The sequence below is a fragment of the Patagioenas fasciata genome, chromosome 2, assembly GCF_037038585.1.
Source record: "Patagioenas fasciata isolate bPatFas1 chromosome 2, bPatFas1.hap1, whole genome shotgun sequence".
In the NCBI taxonomy this organism is placed as follows: Eukaryota; Metazoa; Chordata; class Aves; order Columbiformes; family Columbidae; genus Patagioenas; species Patagioenas fasciata.
This window is the reverse complement of record NC_092521.1, coordinates 71,869,613-71,882,264: the sequence shown is the minus strand read 5'-3', so window position 1 is coordinate 71,882,264 and position 12,652 is coordinate 71,869,613.

The window sequence follows — 12,652 nt, the reverse complement described above, 5'->3', positions numbered from 1 at the left end:
AGTATGGAAAAAATACAAAATCCAACTTAGGTGTGTAAACTGGTGGTTAGAAAGGAAAATCTGAAAGAATGGGGTTAGCCTAAAGAAAAGAAGAGGTGGAACAATTATAACAGCTTCAAACACAAAAAGCAGCTGCAAACAGAACAATCTTTTCTTCATGCCCATGAATAATGAATTATGTATTTAAAATACAGCAAAATTGATTCACATTAAACACGATAAAAAATGTCTGGGGTAAAAACATGCACAGGAACAGTATGTCTGGGGTCTGCTTTTCATGAACAGGATGAACTTTTTTGAGAAATTATTTACCTTCAACAGGTTTTGGACATGCACATCATGGCTGATCTGAATTTGAGCTTCAGACAAATGACTAAGAAGGTCTTTCAAAACCTTCTGAGAGCTAAGTGTGGAAGGAACATGTCTTGCAGAAGTTTCCCTAACACAAAAAGTACCTGACAACATATGTCCAGAATCCTTGGTTTCTATATATTGGCCTGCCTCCAGAAAGGAGATTATATTTCAGAGACACTAGATCTAAATGTAAACCAAATGCTGAGAGGCTTCATTAAAAATTAGAAGATTTCAAGCACACTCATAAGAAGCGTAGAAGTTCCCTTAGTTCAGTCCTGTGGCACCAAAGCCATAAAGGTCACTTGACAGCTCACGATGAGATTCCTTATTTTCCTTTAAATTTTCTATAACACATCTTGCTGTGCTCAGAGCATTTCTATTCAACCATAAACCCTTGGTCATATATGGCTAGAGCATAAAGACATTAACAAATTTCTATACATTAACCACAGGAAGAGCTGTTCTTATTAACCTAGTCTGAGCTTCACCTACAGGAAGGAATCACAAACATAGCTGGAACAAGCACGTGCCATTAATATGACACAAAACTAACAGGTGCCTGCTACAGTATAACTTTTAACATGACTGTTGTTTAAAGTTATGAAATGGAGATTGCTGTGCCTCATGGAAGAAGAAAAAACGCATCCTGCTCTTCATTTGCTTTATATGTGGAATGCCCCAACTGCAAGCTGCATACAGATTTTCTGAGATACATAGGAAATGATCTGCTGATCAACAGTCTTCAGAATAAAAGTAAATCTTTTCAGCTTGCTTTAGGAAGATCAATATCAACATCAAACAAAATTCAAACTATGCATTCTACATACACAATCTATCCTCACAAGTGCTTAGAGGAGTTGGAGAAATGAGTTTATGGTATTGTGTAGTCACCCACTTCCCCCTACCAATCTGCAAGCATCCAGTACTTGCTAAGTAAACAGCATCAGGTAGTTCAATAGAAGAAAAAACTTCAAAAACAGATGATGGTCACTGTATTCTTTTTAATTTTTAATAACCTTTTAGACATAAAAGAAAATAATAACCAAATTTTCTGCTTTCTTATGTCACACTCCTACTGGCTTTTCCATAGGGGACCATATCTTTCAACAGGCCATCATTCCAAAGTGTGATACCAAATATGAGGCAAGGCTGAAAAAAATCAAAAGATTATTCCATCCAGGGTTGGCATATGAGTCTCATTTCCTCATGGAAAATTAGAACTATTGTTTTCACCTGCTGTCCCTACAAACACAGACTTCAAAAAGAACAGTGGTCAGCATCAATAATCCAGAGTCACCAAATTAGCATGAAATTGAGTATATTTGGGGGAAAAAAAAATACAGTTTGCAAAATGAGGGACATGACAGAAACAAACACAGGGACTCAGCTCTGTGTAAAATGGCATACTTACTAACTCCTAATTTTTATTATAACTAGATATTGTCATGCTTTCATATCCATTCATAATAATTTAAGCCTGGATCTTTAAAAAGCTTCTTTTTTTGTTATATATGTATATTTTTTGACACTTTATCTGCCATTATACTAAATCTGCTTCATTCACCAGGAGTTCTTTTCATGGGTTTTTTTTTTTTTTTGGTTCCCCAGTCAACAAAGCAAGACAATACCATGTTAGTATTGTCTGGCTGTTCCAGAGAAGGTGTAATGTTTGTCAGCATGCCTGCTGCCCAGATGAAATTGCCTTTTTAACACCATTCACAGCCTTGCTCAGTGGGACATTTACATCTTTTTCCCCACTTCTGTCTAAAGTGCAGGTGTAAACAGTAAGTGCAGTTAAGTACTCTTTGAACTTTTCCACAGCTTAAAAAATTAAAAATAAAAAAATGCATTTTCATGGAAGCATTCATTTTGAGGATATCTGATTCTGTATTCCTTTTTGTTAGTGGATTACCAAAAAAGTTTCCACTAAAACAACTGCATTCTTTAGAAGACAAATGGAGGTGTAGGTTCTTAGAGCAACTTATTTACTTTAGGGAGAGCATTTGCTAAATGACGAAACACTGAAACTTGATGATAATGTATAAGAAATTTATAATTGAAATGCAGGCATTCAGTAATGAATCGCCAGAATTTTGGACATAATTTTCAAATGAAAAATACAAGAACTTAGAGCTTAGCAATTGAAATAAAAAACATCTAAAATTGAATAAAGATTTTCACTAACTTGAGTGGGTTTTAGTTTAATTTTCACGTGTTAAAACTGCAGGCTTTGAAAATCAATATTCCAGCTAAATTTCAGAAAATATAGATGACAGTAAGTCACAGCTTAGAAGTTAAAAAATACACTTTCATGCTAATTCCAAACAACATTTTGGCTCTATAAAGAAACCCATATCAATATCATTGCATAGTCATTTACATTTGAGGCTATCAAAGAGTGAGGTGATTCTCCCTCTACTAACTAATTACACAGGTTATATATGGTAACTAGGTTTCTAACTTGGATGTTTCCACTGTTTCAAAAATAAGATGAGGCAAATCTAGAGGTCAGTTGTTTGGTTTTGTTGGTTTATTTTTTCTTTTCCTCTAATGTCAGTTCAATGGATAGACTGTCATTTATACTTAAGGTTCTATACATCTCTGTGAATTCCTTTCCTGTCAACCAGAAAGCTCTTGAGATTTCAGGCTTTGAATCAAGTTTTAAGAGGGACTTACACAGAGGAAAGGTAGCACCTTCCAACTCCAGCTGTCTCTGAGGAACTGCCAGCCCCAAAGGAAATTGGTAGTGCATGAAATAGGCTGAAAGTTGCAAAACTGACAGCAAAAATAGCAGATGTTGGAATAACCATTGCTGTTTAAGTCACAACAGATCAAGTAAGTTATGCAACATATTGGAAAAGATATGTATTAATCAGAGTGTTTTCTTTAATTAGCATCTGACTGTCATATGCCTGGTACCTTAGCACTGCAGGACAGTTGTGTAGCTCAGTTAATTAAAAACTAGTAGCAGCTGCATTCTATTTGTCCTCATTGCATACTAATGAGCAACAAAGCACCCTACAAAGAAAAAAAAATCAGTTAAAAATATTGTCATAATTTGAGTAACTTAATTTCAATGGATAAGAAACCTCTGGCTGCAAAATATGACCATCCACAGAAAGCATTGAAAAGTGCCAAGAACTTACTCTCACCACTGTCTGATCTTGATCTGATTATGTATTAAGCAATACAATCCATCTGTCACATATGCAAAAATACAGTCCTCTGTTTTCCCAGGAATATCACACACACAAGAAGCATCCACATATATCAACAAGCCCTTAATAATTTCGAATCTGGAACTTCAGGACACAGATCTACACCAAAAATAGTTGGAAAAATGGTGTAACTTTTGTCATCCCTGACAATTATCCACCTGCAAGACAAAAGATGGGCCTTGAGTGTGACACATCATCAATAAATGGGAGAGCAAATTATACCTTCAACCACACCTAAATAAGACAGGTGTTCTTCAAACTAAAATCTCAGTTATACCTGCATGTATACTTATTTAGGTACAGCAATATACCTAAATTTGTAAGGGGTTGAGTTAGGGACTGATCGTTCAATCCTCAGCAATACAGTGTTTCCAGATTCTTTAGGACACATATCCAGGTGCCCAATATTGGATTCACCAAGGACATTCTAGGTACCCCTTTGAAGTAGGGAATTGAGAAATCTTTGATAAGCATATTTTAGAAATAGTCAACAAATACTTTGTGCTTGAATTTTCAAAAAGCTTTAAAATTCCCGTCACTAAGGTTTCCTTTATATGCCAGCTGTCCAGAGATAAGGGAAGGGCCTCTTATAATTTAATTTATTAAAAGAAAGGAAATATAGAGTAGAACTTCTCTCTGTGGAGGAAGAAGGGGAGTTACCAGGAGGATCATATATGAACCTGCTCGCTTCAACATTATAGACAATCTGAGAAAAGCACTGGCTCGTGAAGATACTAATTTCTCAGGATCATAAAGACATAAGCTGAATGCAAATAGTTACAAAGACTCTTGCAATACTGATGGGTCTGAGATACAATATAGTGATAAAAAAAGGAGCAGATGAAATTCAACATACAAAAGTGCATAGTATTATGCACAGAAAAATGACATTCAGTGCATCTACAGTAACACATTCTACTGATACCAGTTCAGAAAGACATCTTGCTATCCTGAGCCCTATAAAAATTCAAAGCTCCACAGAAAGAAGGACAAATAAAACATTTGCAGTTGTTTTAAAGGTAATAGCAATCACCAGCATCATTTTACTACTGCATAAGCCATTATATGTCTAATTCTGATCAGCCCCCTACCAAAAAAAAAAAAAAAATCTATGCAACAAAACTAGAAGTGGTATTATGAACAGCAAAAATGTAACAATTATCCCACGCATGTAACACCATATAGTTTAGTTTTGAAAAAATAAAAACAAAGAGAAATAAGCTAGACATCAATAAAGTGCTGAAAGATGTGGAGAAGCTGAGACAAGCACCTATGAATGATAGATGAAATCATCACATAGCAAGTCTGAAACAAATAAACAGAATTTCTTTTCCATGGAAAGGAAAGGTAACTGCAATGCACACCGCTATGGAACGTGAAGGCCAAATACACATGTGAGTTTAAAAAGGAATTAGATAAATCCCCAGAAAACAAGGTAATTAGTGTTTTTAAACCAGTGTTTCAAAAGCTGTTTTTAATCTCTTCAGTTTCCCTTTGAGGCGGAAGGCACCCAAACAAATGTGTACTCTGGACAGGTTTCTAGATCCATCTTAAAAACTGATGCAGTGTTCTCTATGTTAAGAATGGTCATTCTACCCATGACAATGTAACCACTAGCATGAGGATGTGCTTTAGGCACCTGCGGGTACTCGATAAGTCATCTGGAGAACACGATGACTTGACAACTACCTCTTTGAATCAACACAGATGATGTTCACTGACAGTTTGGAAAGCCTTATCAAGCCATTTTATTTATTTAGCTATTTATGCATGGCTGGAGACATAGCTGCTGTTTGTTCCCATTCCTGAAGTTGAGAATGAATTTTTCTGGCCTAGACACACACAGTGATGTTTCCAGATCATGTGTCACTTGAAATATATTTTCATTAGTGCAATTCTTACCCAGGAAACTGTTGATTAGTGAATTCAAGCTGTGTGCGCAATATACTATTTTCTCTTTCACTGAGTAATGGATGAGAACATTGGAAAGTTTTAGCTTAATCCCTAAACTTCCGTATTAGATAACTCTCTTCCTCTTACTCTCACATCTTTCCCTGCCAACTACTTCTAAATCTCATTTTCCTCTCTCCATAGGCATATGCCAGGATTTAAGGTAGCAGGGATATCAAGGTAAAATGCCATTCTCACAGTTATCAAAATTACTGTGCAGCTGGATTAAAATTTCATTGCTCATGATCTGCACAAATCATGAAATACACTGTAATAATTCCATCTCAATGCAATCAGGTGGTAGAGTCAGCTGGTAATCTTTTGCTAGGAGAGTCTTATGTTGGAATGCTGACTCTACAATACCTCAGCGCTCTACAGCACAACACTGACTCCATAAAAAGCTCTTATATAAATAAGACAAATGATTTCCTGATGCTTTGCATTTCCACAAGCCCCTGACTGTGGAGCTAAGCAGCTTTGGCGTTGAGCTGACTGAACACTCCAGTTACCAAGTTCCCATCTGGGCATATCCTGGGAAAAGACAAAATTTCATCCCAGTTTCCTGTATACAGACCAGAAATCTGGGGTGATAGTGCCTCTGAAAAAATTGATAGGGATGTGAAAGATTATCAATAGTACCAGTTAACAGCAGTAAAGATTGCCCAGTATTATATACAATCAGAGAAGTGAAAGGAAGTAACAGTGTTTCTAATAGTTACTGAGAATAGTTGGTTCCACAAAGGAGAGAGAAAATAGAAAATCTTGGCTACACTCAGTCCAGTAAGACTTTTTATATTGTCTTTAAGAAGGACAAGGCTTAATTTATTTCTTCCACAATGAAAAGACTTACAGACATAGATCACCACATGAACCACTAGTGTACCTGCTTAGAAAGCAAGTCTCCAGATACACATAGGTCATAGGTCTTTGCAGGATCTAAATCTTGATAAATGACTAGTATATCGATGGTCAGGGTAGGTAGGGGGATTCAATATGGTCTACTTTATACGACAGTTTTAACTATTATTGTTGCCGGGTATTTAGCTAAAGTAACATCAGAGAATCTATTCTGGCAGGTTACCTTTTCCTCCAACAGTGCATTTTTCTTCTAGAGTTATTCCCTTCATGTTTCCACCCTTCGAAATGTAAAAAATATAGGAGAGTTATACCACTACAGAAGGATTATCAAAATGCCATGTAAATACAGGAAAACAGCTTGGTATTAGTTTTTCCATTCTTCTTTTCCTTGCAGTGTGAATGAAGTTGGCCTGGGACAGTGAAGGACTTCTGTTTTCAGACTGTACAGGGGTGAGTTGCAAGCTGCACAACTTTGGCTCTACGGTGTTGTAGTCAAGACAGTGTGCCTTCCCTACAGGAACTCCATCCACTGCACTGTGGCAGGAAACACAAGATGGACACAAGTGCTCCCTCTAGTGCTAAATAAAAGTTTCTCCTTTGCATTTAGTGGAGGCAACTGGAGCTGAAACAACTTGTATGGAAGAGATTTGAATTTTTAGGTTAAGTCTTGCAGACACGTAAGTGTGCTTCTGCCAGCTCATTACATAGGCACAAGGTGCTGTCTAGCAATAAAAACACATGCAGAAGGGCATGAAGAAAAGAGAACTGGAGAAAGAATATCAGTTATATTGAAGAAGTAAACTTCCCAAAAGGGTAAGACTCATGTTTAAAACATTACCAACGTAGCGCATGCACAAGCCTCGGGTGATAATGCTGAGATTGCTTGCAGTCTTATTCATTTAAAATTGATTATGGGACAGCAGTAACTGTTTGGTAAACTTTTTTTAACAAAAGGTCTCATAATTTAGTATTTCACAGACAACACTGACAAAACTCTTCTCTCTCCAACAAGATTTACATAATCTTTTAGACTTACACTTCCAGTTCTGCATTGCCAGAAGGAAGAGGAAGAGTTTATACCAGGCCTTCTAAGTTACCCAAAAGACATGAGAAGAAAAAAAAAAAAAAAAAGACTTCATAACATCCAACATGCTCCCAGTTGAATTAAGCTGTTAGTGTGACACCAGCAGAAATGAACATGAGATAGAACAGAAGCACAAGCGGGGAAACTGACTGGTAAGATCTCCATATCAAATTCTGAAATATTATTTTTAATGTTGAAAATATAGATCAACAGCAAAAGGATGACAGTGGAGAACCTGGACCCACTGCTGAATGGGGCATGAGCGCTGCTGCTGAAAGACACAGAAGTGGTCAAGATATTCAATGCCTGCTTTGCCATGGTCTTTACTGTTAAGATTTGCCTTAAGGAATCCCTTGTCTCTGAGATCAGTGGAAAAGTCTTCAGTAATAAATACTTACCCACTGTGCAGGAGAAGCATGTTAGGGAAAATTTAAGCCAATTGTACAAATTCATGTCCATAGGACCAGATGATCATCACCCATGAGTGTTGAGGAGTTGGTCAATGTCATTGTGAGTCAACTCTTGATTACCTTTGAAAGGTGGTGGCAACTGGGAGAGCTTCCTGAGACTGGAAGCATTTTTTTTTCAGAAAAGGCATGAAGGAAAATCCAGAGAGCTACAAGGTAGTTAGCTTCACCTTGATTCCTGGGAAGATGTTGGAGCAAATTATCCTGGAAGCTATTGCCAAACATAAGAAGAATAAGAAGATAATTAGGAGTGGTCGGTAAGGTTTTATGAAGGGGAAATCATGTTCAAGAAACCCAATATCCTTCTGCAATGAGAGGACTGGCATTGCAGATGAGGAAAGTGAAGTAGATGTTTATCTCAACTTTAGTAAGGCTTTTGACAAGTTCTCCCATAACAACCTCATAAGCAAATTGATGAAACATTGGCCAGGTAAGTGGCCAGTGAAGTGTGCTGAAAAGTGGTTGGAATGCTGAGCTCAGAGAGTTGTGATCAGCATCACAAAGTCCAGTTGGAGGGCAGTCACCAGTGGTATAACCGCAGTAATTTATACAGCGACTTGCAGGAAAGGACTTGGGGGTCCCAGTGGATGGCAAATTGAATACGAACCAACAATGCGCCCATGTAGAAAAGAAGGCAAACCACATCTTTGACTGCATTAGAGTGTCTCCATCAGCTCAAGCGAGGTGATCCTTCCCTTCTACTCAGCACTTGTGAGGCTGCTCTGTCCAGATCTGGGCTCCCAAGCACAACAAAGAGTTGGACATACTGGACTGGATCCACAAAAATATTTAAGGTCTCGGAGCATGGCAACGGGTGAGGGAGCTAGGATTGTGCAGCCTGGAGAAGAGCAGGTTCAAGGGGAATATTGTCAATGTGTATAAATAGGTGATGGAGAGAAGTAAGGAAGATGAAGTAAGACTCTTCTCTGTGATGCCCTTGACAAGAGCCACTTGACATAAATGGAAAAGGAAAAACAAACCAAATAAAAAAAAAAAAAACCCAAAACACACACACACAACAAAACAAAAAGACATTCCATTTAAAAATAAGAAAAATGTTGTTCTACTCTAAGTGTGATAAAACAATTGAGCAGCTTCCCCAAAGAGATTGTGAAGTATCCATCTCTGGAGATGTTCAAAACCTGACTGGGCACAGTCCTGAGCAATCTGGTTAGTCGACTCTGTTTTGAGTATGTGAGGTGGACTGGACTATCTGTAGTGTCCCTTCCAGCCCGTGATCCTGTGGTCGTTGAATCTGTGTAATAATGCATATCTCTCTGTGAGTCAACCTGGATTCTTATCTGATGTCCTCAGAAAGGCCCAAACTCCTTCAAAACAGAGAAAGAAGATATAGGGTAAAAGATAGAGAATACTTTTGATGCTCTATTGGTAGTTTTGATCAGACTGAAATCTCAGCACATTAATTCCTTTTAAACATATTTTGAGCATTTAGCTACTACAGTACTGAGAGCTCCAGAAATAAATTAGACATTTGCCCTTACTTACACTCTTTGCAGCACAGTATTAAAATGGTCCAAATCCCAGTCCAGGAGGTTGTAAAAGAACTAAAATTATGATGAGTAATATCTGATTTACAGCTAAAATTAATGCAAGAAAGTTTATTTAAATCACATTTTAAAACTTGTCAGAGTAGTGCAAGTGCTTCAATTGTAACACATGTGGGTCTATTAATTGTTTCTGCAGGTAAAACAAACTCATGTAAAGGCGAGTGTGAGACATCTTCACCTAAATAGAGAATAATGAGACAACCTACCTTTCAGGAAGACAGATTATCCTGTCCCTGTTCTTTTAATTAAAAAAAAATAAAAATAAAAATAAAAAAAAGGAAAAAAAAAAAAGGAAAGTATCTTCTATGTCTTGAGTTTTTGCACTTACTATTCATTTATTTCATGTTTTCATAAACTACTTATAGTTCCATTGCTGTATACAATGTGGGAATAAAAAGCTTCCTAAAGAACAGAACTTGTTTCATGCCAAATTATCTTATTTTCAGATGTACTTTTATCAAAAATTAGAAAAAAAGAAATCCAACTTTCACAGGCTACAACTTCTCCAAAAGAGAAAACACCACACATGTTCAGATATCTTTTTTATGAACTTATAAGCATGAGAGAATTTTGAAAATGAGCTGTAAGGTTCATTTCCACATTATTTTTCCATCATCTTATGGCTGATAAGTACACCATACGTGATTCACTGATAAGTCATCACGTGCCATAGGCATTGAAAATGTGAACATAAGGATATGTATCCTTGGCTATCAAATACTGACTTGAGTGCATAGCTGAGTTCAAACTCATTAGTCATCTACACGTATTGCCCCTAAATCTGTGATCATGGATGAATGAGACAGAAGTATCAAAGGAAAGCTGAAAGCCATGGAAGGCAAGCAGAAGTAGATGTCTATACAGTCTTTCCACAGAGCCGGGCATACACCAGCAGCAAAGGAACGTTCTAGCTGCTTTCTCATCTGGTGGCCAGTGCCAGACAAAAAAAAAAAAATAAAAAGATCCTGGTTCCTCCCTAGAGGGATGGCAGTAGCACTTGCTGGCAAGGCAGATGGCATCTGGATAGCCTAAACTTCAGCTGTCATTACAGCTTGTGGCTGTTAGAAAACTGAATCTCATATGCCCTGAGGTATCACAGTGAATGTGCTGCTCCCTGATGCAGGCACCTCCATAACTGACAAACACAGCCAGGCAGAAAAGCAGTGTTTAATCATTATTTACCTAATGAGTAATATAAAAATACTTGTTTGTTTTGTATCAGTGAAGATTGTTGAAGTGTCATTATTACTCAATAATGTTCTTTTGATATTTTTCTGTTGGTACATCTGCTTAACGCCACAGAGGTACATCTTCTAGAAGCATTTATGCTGACTATATATATGCATATATACCTTACTTCCTAACAATAAGAGAACATTAAATCAAATGAGTCCGAATTTGAGACAGTTGTGTGCCTTCAAGCATAGCTCCTCAGCTTTAAGAATTGGGACATTTTTAAGGATATTTGGAGGTTTAATTTTAGTGACTCAGTTTTCAGTTTTTACCCCTTTTATTCTCTATTGCTTGCAATGATCATACTGAGAAAATGCAACGACTTACAAAGGATAGACTGAAAGTACTGCAGCACAATTATCGTATTTTTCAGCTAATATAGTCTTTTAATGTCAATAATTTATATACAAGAGATTATTTTTTCAGTTCTGGTAGTATTACACATAACATTTAAAGATGGCGTTAGGTGAAGATTAGGCTGTATAAGAAAAAAGAATGTAAGAAGGAACATGAAAATAATGTGAGAGATAAAGAGAACAACTGCAAAAGAGAAACAATATTTAGACATTTATAATTACCAGAACACAAAGAGAAATAAAGTCAGGTAAAGACATGGAAATGTCATTAAATAAAGGGTAAATCTAGGAAGTCAGGTATGGTGTGGTAAAAGATGCCTGACTAATGAAAACAAATCGAAGAAGTCTGTAAAATAGTTCAGAAGAAGAAATGAGGATGATTTTTTAGTATGAGAAGCACCACTAAAAACGACTATATGGAGATTTTCTTTCCTCAGATGGGAAGATGATCCATGTTGCTGAGAGGTATTTACAGGGTTAACCTACCTAGCACTTTCTTGTCCTTAAAAACAGTATTATGCCAGAAGTAGGAAAATGCTTTCTTTGCCTTGTGTTTAATTCAAACCAGTTCTTTACAGCAGAGGTACTTGGAATGTGGCCCAATAAGCAGCTATACACAAACTTCACTATTCCAATACATAAAAGAAGTTTATTTTTAAGTCATTATGGCTAGAAAAACAACACAAAGTTTCTACCCTTGAAAGACTTCGTTGATTATATCAGAAAGCCACACATTTAGCTAATATTTGGAACAGCTTCTGAATGTAGCTTTTCAAGTGGGCATTCTACTGTCATTTCTTCTCTCCAAAACCCTGTACTGACTTATCAGTGAAGTTACAGATCTGACCATACTTTCATACCTAAACTGGTTTAGCTTGACTTAGGAGCACTCCTCTTTTGAGCATGGTTGAAAGAACCACCACAGTTGCTGGTGAGAGTACATGTCCCCTAGGCAAATGCATTTCAGAAGATGGATATTGTTGATCAACACCACAAAGCATAGACATGTATTTTCTCACCTTTGTTTCACCGTGATAATAACAAGACAGCCAAGGACAAGGCTTTAGGAAAATCCACACAGATCGAGGTCTGTTTCTTCCATTAATACTAAAGAGACTTGCAGACCTTAAAACATGCCACACTGAAAATTGGCTTTCTTGTCTCTCTGGATTGCTGTACTGAACAGCAAGAGTTTTCTTCTCTTCCAGACATGATTTGATCTACAATAGAGAGATAAAACCTTTCGTCCAGGCTCCTTGTGTGAATCACTTGCTGTCTGGCATGAATGTCTTTTGCCAGGTCCTGACAGTTCATCAGCCATTTCATGTCCAAAGCGCAGCAAGGCTAATGAATATATCCTTGCAAACAGCCTTGGTTCTGGCAGCAGCAAAAAACATCACCCACTCTTGCCAAAAATTCATGTAAGAAGTAATCCCTGAAGAAACAGGGAAAATATTTAGGTCTGATAATGACCCTGTTCAAGTTTGAAAAAATAAAATGAACTGATCTGTAATGTGAAAATAAATTCTACATCATCTCTTCAAAAATAATATATATAGGGCAA